The sequence below is a fragment of the Sceloporus undulatus genome, chromosome 2 (genome assembly GCF_019175285.1).
Source record: "Sceloporus undulatus isolate JIND9_A2432 ecotype Alabama chromosome 2, SceUnd_v1.1, whole genome shotgun sequence".
NCBI lineage: Eukaryota > Metazoa > Chordata > Lepidosauria > Squamata > Phrynosomatidae > Sceloporus > Sceloporus undulatus.
The window spans coordinates 315,876,361-315,894,492 of NC_056523.1; the positions used below are offsets into that span (position 1 = coordinate 315,876,361).

At 39.7% G+C, this 18,132-nt stretch overlaps 1 protein-coding gene across 21 annotated transcripts in view; it reads left to right on the forward strand.

Moving 5' to 3' along the window:
- The window catches only part of TCF4 (transcription factor 4), a 438,455-nt gene extending 431,627 nt beyond the window's left edge, over window positions 1-6,828 (forward strand). For 19 of the 21 annotated variants that reach the window (XM_042454744.1, XM_042454750.1, XM_042454746.1 and 16 more), the window contains one exon: window positions 971-5,706. The gene's annotated coding sequence lies outside the window, so the exon portion shown is untranslated. Of the gene's footprint in view, window positions 1-968; window positions 5,707-5,753 lie in introns of those variants that run through there. The other 2 variants (XR_006102477.1, XM_042454739.1) reach the window with 2 other exon arrangements.
- Window positions 6,829-18,132: the final 11,304 nt, after the last annotated feature.

The following is an 18,132-nucleotide window of genomic DNA, read 5'->3' on the forward strand; positions in this document are numbered from 1 at the left end:
GGATTCTCCTTCCTTGGAGGTGTTTAAGGAGAGGCTAGATGGCCATCTATTGGGGATGCTTTGATTGGATTTCCTGCATGGCAGGGAGTTGGACTGGATGGCCCGTGCAGTCTCTTCCAACTTCCAACAAGTTAATTGTGATTCTATGAATTACAAAAGGAAGCTCTCCAGGATGGGTTGGGGCAAATTTAAAGTCCAACAAATATCGTATGCTGTAGGCTCTATTTCAGAGAAAGGAACTGGCAAAATCACTTCTGAGGATTCCTTACCCAAGAAAACTCTCTGAAATTAATGGGGTCACCATAAGTCCACAGACAACTTGAAGGCACATACGCACAAACATGGATGTGTGGGAGAAGAGACCCAGACCCTTTAACCCATGAAACAGCTTCTTATTTAGCTGTTTTTCCACAGTGGGGAAGGGGAATCCAACCTAGATGATAGATAAAGATAACAAAGATAAATTATTGAGAGCTGAAAATAAAGGGAAAGATTCAATGCCACCTCCCAGTGTTGCTTTTTAACCAACATTACTTCTGCTTAGAGTAGATACACTAAAATCAATGGGATTGAAGTTAATTGTGATTAACAAAAGCAATGCATTTTAATACATCTGTTCTAATTGGGACTCATGTTGGATTTGCATATGCTCCATCTCCCCACTTGTTTGAGGGATTTGGTACAACCTTGGTTCTGCCTGCATTCCATCTACTTTTTGTCTAAGAATTAATGTGGTAGGTTTTATCTTGGGTCTAAAGTGAAATAGGTCATATTCAGTAGGAAAATAGTCACTGCTGCATTAATTTTTTAAAAGGCCAGTAAGAATCTGATTCCTAGTGACATGGGAAGGATAACTGAGAAATAGCTTGGATGTCATTCTGTATAATAAGAATATTGTATGATGAAAATAACAAAAATAACAATATTGGCTCTGCTTGGCTAGCCTAAATGTTTCTCATTTTTTCTGCAGGTCCAAGTTGCCACATTTTCTTCATGTAAACCAGAGACCACTTCCTTAACAGCTGTATTATCTTAAAACCACACAAACACTTATCCCCCTTTTTTGTAATATAATAAGACAAGTCTGAGTAGTTATGAATACAGACGCAAGAGATTTCAGCATTCCCGATTCGAAACAAAAAAAGAAAAGAAAAAGAAAAGTGCAACTTGAGGGACACATCTCTTCAACATATCATTCAGAATGTTTCAAGCAGTACATTAGGAGCTGTAAATGCACAGCCAAGAGACTGAATGGCAATCTTCTCCACACTGTGGGACAATGCATTTGTGCCTAAACTTCTTTTGGAAAAAAAAAAATATAATTAATTTGTAAGTCTGAAAAAAATATTTAATTTAAAAATTGTAAACTTGCAATAATGAAAAGTGTACTTCTGAAGAAAAAAAATGAACGTTTTCGTTGGTGTACTAGTCAGCTAGTGTTTATACTTACTGGATATTAAAAAGGGAAGCATTGCTACCCAGATATTTACAAAACCAGCAAACGTCCTAATGAAAACTGAAGTGATAACATTAGCCATTCCTTAGGGTAGGAGGAACAGATGGATCTTATAGACCTACGACACACACACACACACACACACATATATAAATATATATAAATATATATATATAAATAAATATATATATTAAAATTAGTGAATATGGTAAGCTTTTGTTCATTTGTTTCAGACTTTTTGCTCCTGTAAAAAAAAAAAAGTACTGATTAACTTTTTTAAAAAAAGATTTTACTGTAAATAAGGAATCTTTTTTGCCCTCTTTCTCTCCTCCTTCCCCCGTTGGTTCTTTATTGTAACCTGTAGTGCCAACTCTGTGTTGTTAGAGGGGCAGTTCAGGATGAGAGGCTGACCCTGACATTGTTTATCATTCATAGATAAAGTGAGAGTTGTTTCTTCCGTCTTCTGGGGAGAACAAGGGACTCGAGAAGTCGTATCGCGCGCAGCTAAACTGCAAGCAATGTTGCTGAGACTTAGTCCAAGCAGCCGTGGGGGGAGCGGGGTGGGCGGGATCATAAACGTTGCTCTCATTAGACCCTATGTCTGGGATTTTTCAGAGGTACAAGGTTAGAATGCTACAATGTTACCACTGTGCCTTCCAATGTTTATATCATCGAAAAACATAACATAATTAAAGGTGGCTGTGATTTAACAAACCAGTAGAAGTGTTAACTTAATGTGTGTAGCCTAAATACAGTATGCAGTGAGGCATTTCAGAATACATGGGGGAGGGGGCTTCCAATTGGGAAAAATTCCTAGGTGAATGACAGGTTTTGATTTTATTTTATTTTTTAGTTTTATAAAATTCCAAACAGGATTACTGAAAGGTAGACCATATGCTGCCTCCTCCTTCATTCATGAATATATATATGCCAATATCTAGTTGTCATGCAGCATTAGAACAAGCCTTACCCGTTCTAAAGCATTAAGTTGCACTTTCTTGAGGAGGGGGAGTAATACAGTATTTCTCTGGCCAGTATGAATCAAGGTTTTACTTAACACACATATATATAGTAGGAAGCATAGATCAAACCTATGGCACAGCTGTTCATCCAATAACTAGCTTTGGGCACAACTGAACTAGTATCCATAGCAAATCTTTGAAAGATTGACTTTGATATATAGAACAATTAACACATAGTGCTCCCAATTAAGTCTTTGTCAGCATCCTTTTGTCTCCAGTTCCAGCTTCAGGTTTTTTTTAATAGCCACACAAACTTGGCATGTATTTTTAAATGAAATCTCCCCGTTCGAGTAGATTTTTCCACCTATCAGCACTGAGTAAACGCCATAAGTCCATTGAAAACGGTCTAGACGTTCCATCTGTTCTCCTCTTTTTTGCCAGTTACATAGTAATGGGGGGAAAATACATTTGTAAATTTTATGCAACAAAATGGCAAGCGTATCATTATTTTGAAATTGTGTATGTAAAAGTTATATTTTTACATGTAGACTCTTGTTATTATGTGTTTTAATACATTGTATCAGTTTTTTGTTTTTTTAAAAAATGTGTGGTTGAAACAAATCTCATTTAAATAGTGAGATATAAGAATCTGAATTTTATGTTTCTGAAAAACATAAAGAACAAATATGATAGTTTACCATGTGAACCACCCTCTACATATCCATAAACATTTTGATTACCTGTGTGTGTGTGTGTGTATGTGTGTTGAAAACTGTAAATATATTCAGTAGCAGTAAAACTTTAAAATGCTTTTATTTGTTGATAAGTTTCTCAAATGTGGAGGTGGATTAAAACCATTACAATTAAATGCATAATAGAACAGAGTTAGGCTTCCGTCAGGAGAACAAATGAGTATTTCATTATAAAGGCAGTACCTTTAAAGAGATTTTATTTAAATTTGAAATGGGTATGGTATTCTGACTCCTTTCAAAAGCTTGGTGTTCTGAATACACTGTGGGATTTTCTTTTAACGGTCAAGCATATGAATGTTGCTCAGGATTAAAGGTAAAAGAAAATGCAAATAGTGTTAGGGGGGCATTGTTGGTTCAGGAGATAAGGTTTTGCTAAAACATCGTAACAAACCAAACTGCCATCAAGGTCTACCTCCACTTTTACTAGTGTGAGGTTTTTCCATTTACTTAACTCAAAATTTTCTACCGCCCAGTTCAATCTATGAGTGTTGCCCACATACCTTTCTAGAGGGTGATATCCTGATATGAGTCCTTCATGAGAACTGAAGATAAAATTGCAATTAGACGCATAAAACAGCAAGATGAAAGACAGGTAGCAAACACAAATCAAAATAACCACAATGCTTTTTGTTTTACTAATTGATTAACTAGCTGCATATATGTCATTCTGTAAGCATGCACAAGCAAGATCACTCACAATCCATAATAAAAAGGATGGGTTTTTTTTAACCATTAGTTCATTGTGTGCTTCTGGGCAGAGCAAGAGCCTAAACGGGGTGGTTGTCTTGGCGATGTATACAGAACCAGGAGATTTTTAGTTATGTATCAAACGGTAATCTGGCCTGCATGGTTTCCTGTTCCATAATGGAATTTAAACTTGAAGATGACTAGTCACACTGGTTTTTGTCGGTATTTGTTTTTCTGCATTCAGACATCAGGAACTGCTTAGCCTTTGCTGCTGCCATCATTTGCAAACAGGTGTCTTCAGGGTTAGCTGTCACTTATTTTAGTAGACCTGGTGGTGACTTGCCTGTAATGACCAGGGAAGGCCATGTGTTATATGGTAACAGAGGACAAAAACTATTCTATGGAATACTGTCAAAACGTTTATTGAGAGATCCACCTCCACATTCAAGTAATTTATAAATATGCTGATTAGGGAACTGTGTTCATCTAGAACTTCCTTTTTCCCTTTTTCTTTTCTTTGCTTTTTCTTTCTTGTTTTACATTTGTCTTATGTGTAGCTGCAAGGAACACTAATGTTTATACGACTGTCAATTCAACCAGTGATGCAACTTGTACCGATGCAGTCTTCCGATTTGTTTTGTTTGTTAATTTCGTTTGGAGGGACGGGGACGGGTGGAATGGGGTGGCATTTGCAGGTTTCGTCTTCGGTCTGATAGGCACAATGCAACCTGTGCCGAAAAGCGAACAATACAGTACATTGCCAGGAATGAAGAGAATTCATCAGGGGAGAAAAAGCACAAATAAATTAAACTTAGTCCACTGACTGACTTGAGGAGGGGTTAAAATGGTATTCTAAAGATGGAATGTGATGAATTCCAACACAATGGGGCACCAAGACATCTTTGGCTTCTTGTTTTCTTTCTTTTTCTTTCTTTTTTTTTTTTAATTGACAGATTCTTTCTCATGGGACTTGAAGTTGATTCACCTTTGTGCAGTGCTGGTTTGACCATACTCATTTCAAGTATTATAGACTTATGTAATGGTGAAAATATATGAACTGTGGCCTTTTTCATTCTTGTTACTTGTGATGCAACTAAGTGAAGATAAGAGAAAAAAAAGCAGAGATTTACCATGTATCAGTGCCTGGCTTTTTGTTACAAAGCTTTGTTTGTCTAGTGACCTTTTTGCTATAAAATAGACTGTAGTACACCCTCGTAGGATAAAAGAAAACCCTAAATTTAAAAAATAAAAAAATATATTTGGCTTATTTTTCACAGGAGCAATCCTTTTATACCATGAATATTGCAAGGGGTGGGGAGGGGGAATTGTTGGATTCTGAATATTTCTTCTTTGTAGATTTTTGGAATCATTCTGAGTAAAAGTTTGTTACTTTATTTTACTATTTAAAAGATGTTATTTTACCATGTGTTACTGAGATAAAAATTGTATGGTAGCTACTTCTTTTTTCTTTCTTTCTTTTTTTAGTTGTAGGTCGCAGTGGGGACATTTTTTTGCGACTGTACACACATAGCTGCAACAGTTAAAAAGAAACAGAAAAGAAAAAAATGAAAAAAAAAGGGAAAAATGATAAAAGGGACAAAAAGAAAAAAGATTTTAAAAAAACAGTTACACTTTGTTTTCAATGTGTGGCTGAGTGCCTCAATTTTTTCATGTTTTTGGTGTATTTCTGATTTGTAGAAGTGTCCAAACAGGTTGTGTGCTGGAATTCCTTCAAGAAGAAAAACACAGCTTGCTGTAGGCCATTACCTGTTTCCCATCTGTAGTTATTCAATGCCGTCATGTACATGACCGTTCTGTAGCAATAAATGTGCCATTTTTATAAACTGTTTCTGATACTTTGATTTCATTTCATTTTGCATTGTCCCATTTCTGTAGGTGTCACGGGAAGTACTGCTTGTGACCGACCTAATAGGTGGCGCTGTCATCACAGATACAACCTCAAATACAATGGGTTTAAAGGTGCCATTGGTGTTCTCAGAAGTGCCACATTCCAGATGATGTATAAAACTGAAGCTCTGGTCATCTGAGTTCTCAAACCCTAAAGAGTTCTTCTACAGGTCTCTTCACACTCTTCACGTGTGTAGCTGATATGACTCTGCTCTGGACATAACTACTAGAAGCACATACCCTTTACTTCTTGGCCTAAACCATTGTGTAATATGGCTATGCATTGTAATATAGTTGTTAAAAATCCGGCCCGCAGCTGGCCTTGCATTTCAAGTTGGTGGAAAAAGTTGTTTGTACGTTTGAACTCTTTTGTAAGTTATTTCATATATCTTTGAAGGTGCTATACTCCTGTAAAATTGCTTTCGTGATCATCAGTATACAGCTCTTCTGTAAATATAGCACCTGTACTTCACTTGAAAATTGTTGTGTACATATGAGAAAATATAATGCACCTATGGACAATGGGCAGATGTCAAGAAGGTGCAAACATGTATGCAAAACTAAAATAAAATGAATTATGTGAAGAACTATCCCACTGTAAAATAGGATACAGTCTATCCAACTCAAAGACTGAAAGAAAAGCTAAAGACTTCACACATCTGAAAAAACAGATTTAAGTCTATGAAAGCTCATGCTGCCAACTTCTTCCTTTTAGTTAGTATCAAAGGTGCTACAAGATCCCTTTTCATACTGAGCCAGACTAACATGGCTATGTCTTTGAATTCTATCATACTGAAAGAGATGTAAATTGTCATAGTACTAATGGTGATGAACATTTTCACTAGGTTTCATGCCATAATAATATGATTATTTTCATGTCTAGGCTACTATTGCAGCTGGCGCTTTAATAAAGAGCTAAAAGAAACTATTCTTATCCCACCCCAGCCCTGCGATGAAACCTTTGTTGAAGTTGTAAACTATAAATGCTAACTGGTTATATTTATACCTTGTTATGGCACTGGGAAAAGAAGTAATAAATTTTGGTTCATCTTGTTGCAGCTTATCAGTCCATAAGTTTGTCACACAATTGTTAATGCACATTTTAAACAGGAAAGTAACATTCAAAAGTCTGTATTGCATAAGACACTTACACGACACAATTGTCAAGTGACCACTAATTATCATTGGAAGTTGGCCACTGCTTTTACACAAATGTTTAACGCTGAGAAAGTGACCATTATAACATCATATACAAATGTTTGGATGAAGATAAGCTACCTATTCACCTGAATTCAGTTTCCTAACTACCCCACAAAATGGTAGCATTTTGGTCTAATCCAATTGGGGAGTAGTGAAAGAATAGCCTAGGTGAGAAAATAAATTTAGGAGAGCATGGATCTCAGATGAAATAAAGCCTTGGGAGGTTGAAACAGCCAAAAGGAAGAGTATATAAGGGAAAGAAAATGAGCAGAGAGGAGAAGGGTACATGATCAAGAATTAGAAATACCCACTTTGGATTCTGGTGTACAGCAGGGCTGCACCAGTTTTTCAATCCATCAGCCTGACATCATACATATATATGCACACAGTCGTCACAAACATAAATTTATTAATGACATCACATGATCAAAGCATACAAAGCTCTGTGTTACCCAGCTCAACTCAGAAGTAAATGAAAGAAGTGGAGGAGAATGGGTTACAGGATAAAAACTTAAACATCATGCTTTCACGCCTGTTTGTAAGATCCTGCTCTTTGAAAATCCTGAACTACTAAAATTGACATCTTCTACTTCCATACCGTCTTGTGCAACCAGTTTAACTTAACTTCAACTTTAAAATGAAATGATACTTTAAGAACATCACGTTTATAAGTGCTGATCATGGATAAGAGATAAGAATGAGTCATTAAGGAATGAAAAGAATCTCCTGCACCAATGCTAGTTTGGGTCAATATGCCCCACCTTTTCCATATCCCAGAAGATCAGCTTAACTGCTGGAAAAAGGAGGTGCAAAATTTGGTAGTTGAGGATGAAATGCAGGCTACAGTTTGCACACCCCTGGCATATAATTATGAATCTTCCTTTGGGAAGGTCCTAGATTCACATATAGATTCAACTATGAGTCAAAAAATTCATTTTTTAAAATCTCACATAGTTTCTATACGGGCTGCTATTTCACAGGTAGCTAGATACAGAGTTAATAAGTCCCTCAGAAATCAGTATTGTGATGCTAATGAAAAATAAATGCGTTCTGCATTGATGGGCACCACCACAAATTTGCCCAAGGGTTCTGGTTCTCACACTTGATGGCACTGGATGAACCATTAGAAAGTCTTAAATAGCTCGTTTTATTGGGGAGGAGTTCAAGAATCAGTGTGGTGTAGTTGTTTGAGTGTTGGACTAGGACCCTGGAAGACCAGGATCAGCCATGGAAACCTACTGGGTGATCTTGGACAAGGCACACTCAAGTCTCAGAGGAAGGCAATGACAAACCTCTTCTGAATACATCATGCCCAGAAAGGTGTACGATAAGAATCTCCATAAGTCGGGGTTGACTTGAAAGCATAACAACAACAAATATTCAACCCCATGTCATCAGAGACACAAGCTCTTAAGTCTCTGGGAGACAGAAATCTCATGGAGGCTAGGTCTACTCATGCCTAGCAGTCATGACAGAAACTCCTGGGTGCAGTACAAATTCCAGATGCCAGGAGACCTATGGCAACAGAAGTTTCTTGCCGTCACATATTGTTCGTTCACGTTCGAAAATAAACCACTAGATCCAAGGAGATCCTCTTCAAAAGAGGACACACTGCAGCATCCTTCAGACACCTTTGACATATTAAGACATCTGTGAACCACATCTACCAGATCTTATCAGTCAAGGTGTGAAAGTTTACTCATGGTGGAATGGACTGAATCAAATGTCATGTCCACATCATCCTGTGGTACTGCCAGCTTCAGTGTTTCCATCCTGAAACTTTGATTTTGGGGCTCATTTTCTAGTTTTCCATGCAGTCTGTTAATTCTGTGGATGAGATCTAGGTCTTCATTGACTTCTAGAAGCATCATAGTTATGGAGGCAACTGTGCAATTGGAGGGCTGCTGCAGCCTCTACTGGCAAGAATGAAGCACTGTTGGTGTCTGAAGCTCCTTCTTGGCTCTCCCAGGGAAAGCCTGCAAAAGAGAAAGAGGTCCCTGGAGAAAGGTGGTAGCTTACTCAGAGGTAAGCTACTCTTACACAAGCTACCCAGGTGAGAAGGGAGAATTCATTCGTTTCATGTGGACCTGGAAACACCCCTTTCACTGAGCTTTCTATCTTAACATTTAATGAGAGATTTTTTTCTCATTTATTAAACTCTCTGTGTGTGTGTTTATTTGAATGACATACTCTGAGTTCTTGTGGCTAATGTGTAAAGAGTCGTGTTTAATGACATCACCAGGATTCATCTGCTGGAATATCACCAGGGCCCATCCCCTAAGTCTCAGGTTTGGGCCCTGAAATCTCAGGACATAGGATGTGCCTGTCCTGGAAATCTTAACTATTAGGCTGCATTAACTAAAACTGATCTAAAAAAAGCTGGCCAGAGAAAACACTGGACCCTTCCCCAGATTTCTGTGACAATTGCAATTAAATGTTGGGAGTGAATACAAGTCACTTCCTTTGCAATGTGTCTTGCAACTCACACTACTCACACTGGACTGGTCCACTAACATCACTTGATTCAAGTTGCCTAGTGAATCTGCCAGTTTAATTTGCATCTCCAGCTGGAATCCTGTTGGGCAGTTATAATGTGCGACCTACACACTTATGATTAACACTTAATATAAGGGGCTAATGTAGAAACTGTGAAACTCTCAATTTCTAATTAATGGAAAGTAGCCACTGTGATTGATAAGGGACTCTTCCCCATTGATCAGGAAGAAGCTGACTGATGATCCCATGTACCATGTATGCAAGCACTCTCTGGCATGAAGGGAAATAGTGATTGGTCCTGCTTCTGCCTGTCACACCAGAGATCATTTACAGGAGAGCATGGGAACAGCAGTCAGTTGTTTCCCTATTGACAGAGAAACAGATCTTGATTAATGGAAAGCATCTGCTTCCTGGTAAGCGGAGACTGTGCAGAGCAGGACGGAATTCACTGCATAGCACCTTAACTACTGTGCTTACACCTATGTACATATCCCCAACAAGATTCCAGTGTTCAGTTTTAACCTATGATTGGTAGTGAAGCAAACCTGTTCTTGATCTATGTACACACTTTGCGGTTCATTTCCACATAGCCTGACTGGTCCACATTTGAAAGAGAGAAGAAAGCCATCCATAGTTACACTAATAGCCATAAATGATATTTTACATTGTCCCTTAACTTCTTGATAAAGTCAGAACCACAGCAGGAAACATTGCAACTGTGCCACAGGCCATACAGGATTGGATTGATTGTATTTCAGGTATATCACAAAGAGGTTGGGAAAATGCACGATTGGTCACCCAGATGCATTGCCACAAAAGAGAGATTTAAGAGGCAGATTGCTTGGAGAAATAATGTTTGTCATATTGTTCATTCCTGATGAACACTACAATCCGTGATTTACTTGGAAGAGACCTGATTATATCATTGGATGGGATCTGTGACCATGAGCTGAGCTTGGGTTGATGGTTTGTTTTTGCTTTCTAAGCTCTTTTTAAAAAGTGCTATATTGCAATCTGGTGTTAATCAGATTGTAGTAAGATGTCTGTTGCACAAACCAAGATAAAGGGATGAAAGACCAGAAAGTCTCACTACAAAATTAGAAGATTTTTTAGAAATCCCTGTAACATTTCTGCACTGCAAGTGCATTGGCTGAGAAACCCAGTCAATGAATGCACCATCTCTGCTTTCTCGGAGGATATTAAAGTCTGTCTCCTTCCCATCAAAGTAAATGGGAGTTTTCCTCTCCATTTCATATGAACCATACTTGCTTCTTAAGCCCCTCATCAGACTGAGGGAAACAGGACTTTACACAAATTGGTCACATCAGGGCTTCTCTCTGAGTGTTTAAGGCTCACATTTTTTTCTCTTTTTGCTGATGGGTTGTTTTTCTGTTTTGCCTTGTTAATCACTGAGAGCTGCCATCGCAGCAGAAATGCTAAGCACCTTTTCTGGATCATTAGAGGGAAATGATTTATCAGCTCTAGTCGGCCAAACTAAGAAATATCGCCATTTGCTAGGAAATCTCCATCACTCTGAGCTAAATTAAACCTGTCCATTCTTCATCTTGCACATACTGTGCCTGAATTGTACTATTTTGTACCAAATTTGCAAGGGCTATAGAGAAGAACTGATGTTCTACACACACACACACACACACACACACACTTCATTCTGCCAATAGTAACACTAGTTTGATTTTGTACTTGCCTTTACATGACATAAATGCATCTCCTGAAATTTGAACTGAAATGCCCTGCAATTTAGGCAGGAAGAAAACTTACCTGGGAAATGATGTGAACTAGCACCACCACGTGTTCATTTCCAGCGTATGTCCTGGGTTTAAGACTTGCTCTGGGTCTAAAGTCAGCCCCGACGGGCATAAATATGGCAAATATTGACTGAATGCCCCTAGGAGGCAGCTCCCGGGGAATTTGAGTTTGATTCTTCAAAAATATGTTTTGTTTTGTTTTGTTTTTAAATGGGGGTGAACCTGTGAGTTTCTCGACCCTTGGAACCCTTGGCAATTGCCCACCTCTGATCTAGTGGATGGGGAAGCTTGGCCCTCTCGATAACTTATTTGCAACTATTTATCCTCTAGATGTATCCTCTTCAATGCCCAGAACTCCTGATCACTGGTTATGCTGGTCAGGGCTATTGGGAGTCAAACTCCACAAGATTTGGAAGACAAAAGATTAAGAACAACTGCTGTAGATATTGGCCTACGTTCTATTGTTACTGTGGACTAGATTACACCCATTGAAACAGTTGGATTTATCAATGTATCTACTATCATTGAGACTATCCAACAGGATTCCAGCCATTAATGTACTCCAGATCCCACCAACCTCAGTCAAAATGGCCAGCGTTCAAGGATAGAAAGTAGCAAATACATTTCTGTACCACTTATCAGTGCACTTAAGCACTTCCTAAGCAGTTTTACAAAGTGTAAGCTAATTGCCCCCAATAATCTGGATACTCATTTTAGCGACTTTGGAAGGATGCAAGCCTGAGTCGAGCTAGAGCCCTTTTGCTGGTACTGAACCCACAACCTTATGATTTGTGAGTGAGTGGCCGCAGTACAGGCATTTAACTACTGTGCCACCAGGGCTCAGAATGATGGAAGCTAGAATCCAGCAGTAACTATAAACGTGGCTTCCCTATTCTGGATATAATGCAACAGCCTGCTTCCCACTGAAGTCAACCAAGTACTTCTGGGAAGGTGACCAGTAGTGCAGGAAGGCAACGGCTCTGTTTCAGTGCTGCCTTCAACCACTGGCAGCCAGTTGTGTACTGTTCCTGAACACAGAGCTTCTACATAGTGATCACAATACTCTCCCTAGGATTTAAATAGCTTATGTGTCCTTATTCCTGAATCTCACCCTTTGAGATTTGTCATACTGGAGTTATTATGCTTCCCTCTTTGATTAAGTTCTGAATTTGCTGTTTTAATGTAATGGTCTGGTTTCAAGTATGCTTCTCAAAGTCATTGTGAACTGTTCTAAGCTAAGAAAAGACTTAATTTAAAAACAGTAGACATATAAAAATTAAATAAGAAAACCAATACTGCATGGCCAGCTGCTCCTCTTCCTTTTTTTGCTCATTTAGGACATTTTGCATGCTAAATTGGCTTCTTCCATGATGAGCAAGAAACACAGCAAAATTGATTCTGCTCCCCCCATCCAACTTAAAACAGCAGAAAAAACGCAGAGAGAAAAAGAAAATAAAGGTGACCCTGTGTCTCCACAGACAACCTCGCCAGTGTCTCACATTGTCAGAAAGATAACAGTGGCACATAGACTAGGCACAAAGCAAACTTTGATACAGATGTGTCTCTGAGTGTGCTGGGATACTTATTGAAATGCACTAAATAACTTGTAAGCCTGAGATTCAAAGACGACTAAAGAGGATTAAATAATCTGAAATAGGCCAGAACTACTTTGTTGCTGTTGTTTTAACTTCGTTAAAAGGAAAATCCATTTGGATGGTGTCTGATGAAAACTCTGTCCTGCATAAATGAAAATAAGATGCTGGCAAATGACTTTTTTTTGAGAGAGAGAGAGAGAGAGAGAGAGGAGAGGGGAGAATTCTTATTTATTGATTTATTTATTTTAGCAAAAGAATACCTCAAACCAAAGATGTGCTTAAAAGAAAAACTTGGAAAATTGCTAGTACTTGCAATAGCCTGAGTACTTGCAATCTAGGGCATGCAAGCCAGAGAGAAAAGCTTAACAGACTGACTAATCCATTGGTTTGTTTGTTTATTTATTTATTTTGCCACTGTGATCCTCCTTCCCCCTCTTCCCTTCCCCCTACCATCACAGCAGCAGCCAAGTCAGAAAGCTGTTGATTTGATGTACTCAAGTTCAGAGCAGTGGAGGTAGTTGAGAGTAATGATTACTTTGGGTTTGTGGGGAGCAAAGTGTAGGAGTATGTGTGTGCATGCCCCCCCACCCCCGTGTGTGTATAGTTGTGGTTGAGGAGGAAAGGAACTTAAGATGAATATGGTTCACAAAGACTACTGTACATAAGCATTGGGTCTTCAGGTTTCGATCATTGGCTAGCATGCTGTTAATCAGGATGCACTCTGATTAACTCAGTGCATGAATTATTTGCCATAGCCAACAGACATATTTGGCTGACAGCAGCAGAACCCAAGCTGTACATAGTGCACATGGGACATTATCACTGGCATTGTGCATTGCAGTTCGGCATTGTGCATTGTGGTTTCACATTGTGCATTGCAATTGCACATTACACAAGAGCGACCAGTCATCAGCACAATGCTGCTGTTCTGCATTGGGGATGAGTAGTACTGGAGCAATGCAGATATTTATGCCACATTGAGAAGATGTTGGAGTACGCTGGGTGGCTTTTGTTTTCTTCTGTAAACTTAATTTTCCTACCAATGGTATATTATTCTGTGCAGGTACGCAAAAGAGGTTTCTATCAGTCACAGTTATCTATAAAAGAGTACAATAATTGGATCACCACGGTTAACAAGTTGTGGGATCTCATACAGAGTGAAATGGTCAAAAGAGATTTCAGACTGTTTGGTTCAGATGGCAGCAAATTCTTGTTTGCTTATTGGTTCCTGTTTTGTCCAGCCAAGATGATTAACAAGAGCACAATCATCTGCTCCAGGATCTTCTCCTTGCTCAGTCCAATTGAAAAGTACAGGTGATGTGGACCTCTGTATTCCTCTGTACATCCTTTCCCTACTCATATCAGCAGGAGCAACATAGGACAGCCTTACAATGCATTTCATCCTAAACCTTTTAATTGTCATGGAGTGCTGGATATAGTTATGAAGAAGGGGAGTTCTGTTGTCAGAAAGTCCTATGGAATTCATGAGGGCATTACTACTCGGGTGCAGGGGATATGTACTTCACCAGGTGACACCCTGATTTTATAGAAATGGGCTGTGACCTTCACCATAGTAATTATTATTATTATTATTATTATTATTATTATTATTATTATTATTTATATCCCGCCTCTCCACACTCAGACAACGGGGGCAGCTTACAGCATTAAAAGTGTAAATATTATATCCCCCCAACCCTCCCTCCCATTAAAATAGAATTAAACAGTTTGCAATATAAAACATATTAAAATAAGTGCCAGTTTAAAACAGTGATAAAAAGAGCCTGCAAAACAGCAAACAAGATAAATACATTATTTTTCCTCATCCCTTTAACATAATGGGCCTCAAATGAAGAGATGTTGTGAGTAGGGTAAGGCTCAATATGAGGAGAAAGGAGGGACCTCAGGTTTTTTAAAAACTATGGCCCAGTACAGATGGGCCTGAAAGCATGCCCTTGTCATGTGCTAGGGTTGCCTCGGGGCGGTGCAGCCACATGTCCCTCAACCCTAGCACGTGACGAGGGCATCACAATGGAGGTGCCACGAGGTGCTTGTATAACCAGTGCGTCACAGTGCATCAGTGGTGCATTTGTTACGCCACTGCCATGGCGTAAAAACAGCCCACTTTTTGTGAGTTCTTTTTTCTCCACAGGGAAGCCACGTGGTTTGGCGGCTGTCGCTTCCCTGCAGGGGGGAAAATGCGCGGGCAAGCCTGCATTTTTGGGAGATCTGTACCGGGGCTATATTTTAAATTTGAATTTGTTTTAAAAAATAAAAAAAATATTTTAAAATTTTCTTCAAAAACATCACATTTCACCAAATTTTCACTTTAACTACATGTAAATATATTTAGGCTGTGCAGATGCTATTGTAATTTAAAGGTATAATTTAAATTTTGCCAGTTGTTTGCTTCTCAACTGTTGCCATTACATTTAGTGATATACAGGAATTATGATTTATGAGTAACATTAGTACAGAAAACATTATTAAGGATTCTGTATGGTATGGAAGGAGGTCAATGCAGGGATGACACCAAGAGTTAGTGCACCAGCTGATGCCAACCCTAGAAGTTTATCGCATAGGGCCTGAAACAGACCCATTGTGTTCCCAAACGAGGGCGCATATGAGCGCACACGGAATGGGATGGGGCTAGGAATGCATCTTACTGCACAAGGGAACGCCGCCACTGCCGCCGGGCATTCCAATCATGTCTTACATCCATTCCAGAGGGCACGATTTCTGAGAACTGTTCCAAAGTATTCTGAGAAATCACACCCTCTGGAATGGGTATAGGACGCGATTGGAACGCCCGGTGGCAGCGGCGGAGTTCCCTTGTGCACGTCTGTGCACACCCCCATTTTGGAACGCAATAGGCCCATTTCAGGGCCTGTGCAATAAACCTCCTAGTGACACCACTGGAAACCCAAAGACTTTGTTCTGAGGCATTGCTAGGTGTTATGGTTGCAGGCTTTCAGTATCTGCTTTATATTTTTCAGCAGTCTAAAGTACAGCACCCACACAAGGTAGTTGGTACTATTGTTAGACAACTGGGAATCAGAAACATTTGACAGTCTACTGCAAATTAGAAGCCTTTTAGTTGGTCCCAATCTACCTTCTGCCCCCATACAGCGTACACAAAAGAGGGTATACCAACATACAGGATAAACAAGCAAAGCTCTCTGACCATAAGGCAATTCTTCTTGTCTACTTAATATGCTTTCAGAAATAATCTCCAGCTTTGCTAATACAATAACGCTGTCACGGTTCAGCAATACCAAGGCCAGTAAGACTATGAATGGGCTTTAAACCTCCAATATGTTTCACACATGTACAAAATGTAGACTTGAACATTGTCATAGAATTATAATTGTCCAAAGTTCTGTAAGGAAAGACCAAGATAAACTAGCTTTAAACCAGCATTTACTGAATCTCACCTGAATCTGTAAGGAAGCCTTTAGTCAACAAGACGGCCTTTATTTCCAGAATAATGTTGCAAATTTATTCTCAATGTAACTTAATTAGAGCTTCGGAAACTTATTCTTTGGACTAAAATTTCCAGAATCCCAAAGCCAGAGGAGCTATTGCTTGTAGTCCAAATAAGAAACTCTTGATGTTAATTAAACTAAGAATTGGGTGTCACTGTTTTCCCCAGAGAGGAACAAAAATGTATGAATGAATTTATGTATGAAACCTTCCCTCTCAGTAAGCTCAGTTTCAGTGAAAGCTTCAAGGTAGATATCCGAGGAGTGGAATCTATTTTGAGGATAGTGCTCGGCACCATGGATAGTTCCAAGAAGGTTCAGCATAAAACCTGGGGTGGATCCCCTGTCCCACTGACATGCGAGCTGTGTTGAACCTTGTGTGTGTGTGTGTGTGTGTGTGTGTACAATAAACATTTCTTTTGTGCATCTTTTGTAAAAGGAATGGCTGTTACTCCCCATTCAAGGCCAAGGGAACATCTACATGTGCCATCAATTTACCCCTGCCCTCACATTGCCATATCCACCTAAGGCCCTATTCAGGTGCAATAAACAAATGTTTATTGTATACATAGAGAGCAGAACAAAGGACTCTATGTAACATTTATCGACCTCACCAAAGCCTTCGACACTGTGAGTAGAAAAGGTCTGTGGCAGATCCTGGAACGACTAGGATGCCCCCCCCCCCCCCCGCAAATTCCTCCAAATGATCATCCTGCTACATGAAGGCCAGCAAGGTCAAGTCAGATATGGCGATGCTCTCTTGGAGCCCTTTCTAATAACTAATGGTGTGAAACAAGGTTGTGTTCTTGTTCCAACTCTATTTACAATCTTCTTCAGCATGATGCTCCAAAGGGCTACGGTAGATCTCACAGAAGAAGACAGCATTTATATACGCTACCATGCTGATGGTAGCCTGTTTAACTTAAGCTGTCTGAGGGCCTGCACTAAGACTCTAATCTATCTAGTCCGTGAGCTGCTTTTTGCTGACAATGCTGCCCTCGTTGCCCATACGGAAGCAGCTCTGCAGCGCCTAACACCTTGTTTCGTAACAGCTGCAGAGCTCTTTGGACTAGAAGTCAGTCTGAAGAAAACGGAAGTTCTCTAGCAGCCGGCACCTCAGGAAGAACACTACCATCCCCACATCACTGTAAGCACATCTGGGCTTAAGTCCATCCAGCAGTTCACCTACCTGGGAAGCATCATCTCCTCAGACACCAAGATTGATAAAGAGATCGATCACAGACTGGCAAACGCATATAGTGCATTCGGAAGGCTTCACAAAAGAGTCTGGAGTAACAAACACTTGAGGCGAAGCATAAAAATCAGTGTGTATAGAGCCATTGTACTGTATATTCTCCTTTATGGGTCTGAAACATGGGTCACCTATCGCCAGCACCTACGACTCCTTGAATGCTTTCATCAGCGCTGTTTACGCGCAATTCTAAATATACACTGGACTGACTACAGTATGTGACAAATGTTGCTGTCCTTGAGCAAGCAGGGATCACCAGCATTGAGGCCATGATATTGAGGACACAGCTGTGCTGGGCAGGACACGTTTCTAGGATGAAGGACCATCGCCTCCCAAAAATAGTATTCTACAGTGAACTCGCCACGGGTCAGCGTAAGAGGGGCGCCCCAAAGAAGAGATACCAGGACTCCCTGAAACAACATCTCAGGCTTGGCCAAATTGATCACCAACAATGGTCCGCCCTGGCCTCACATCGGGAGGCATGGAGACACACTATCCATGATGCTTCAGCTTTTTTTCGACAGCTCATGCTGAACGAGTCTCGAAGAGAAATGACAATGCAGAAAGAACCAC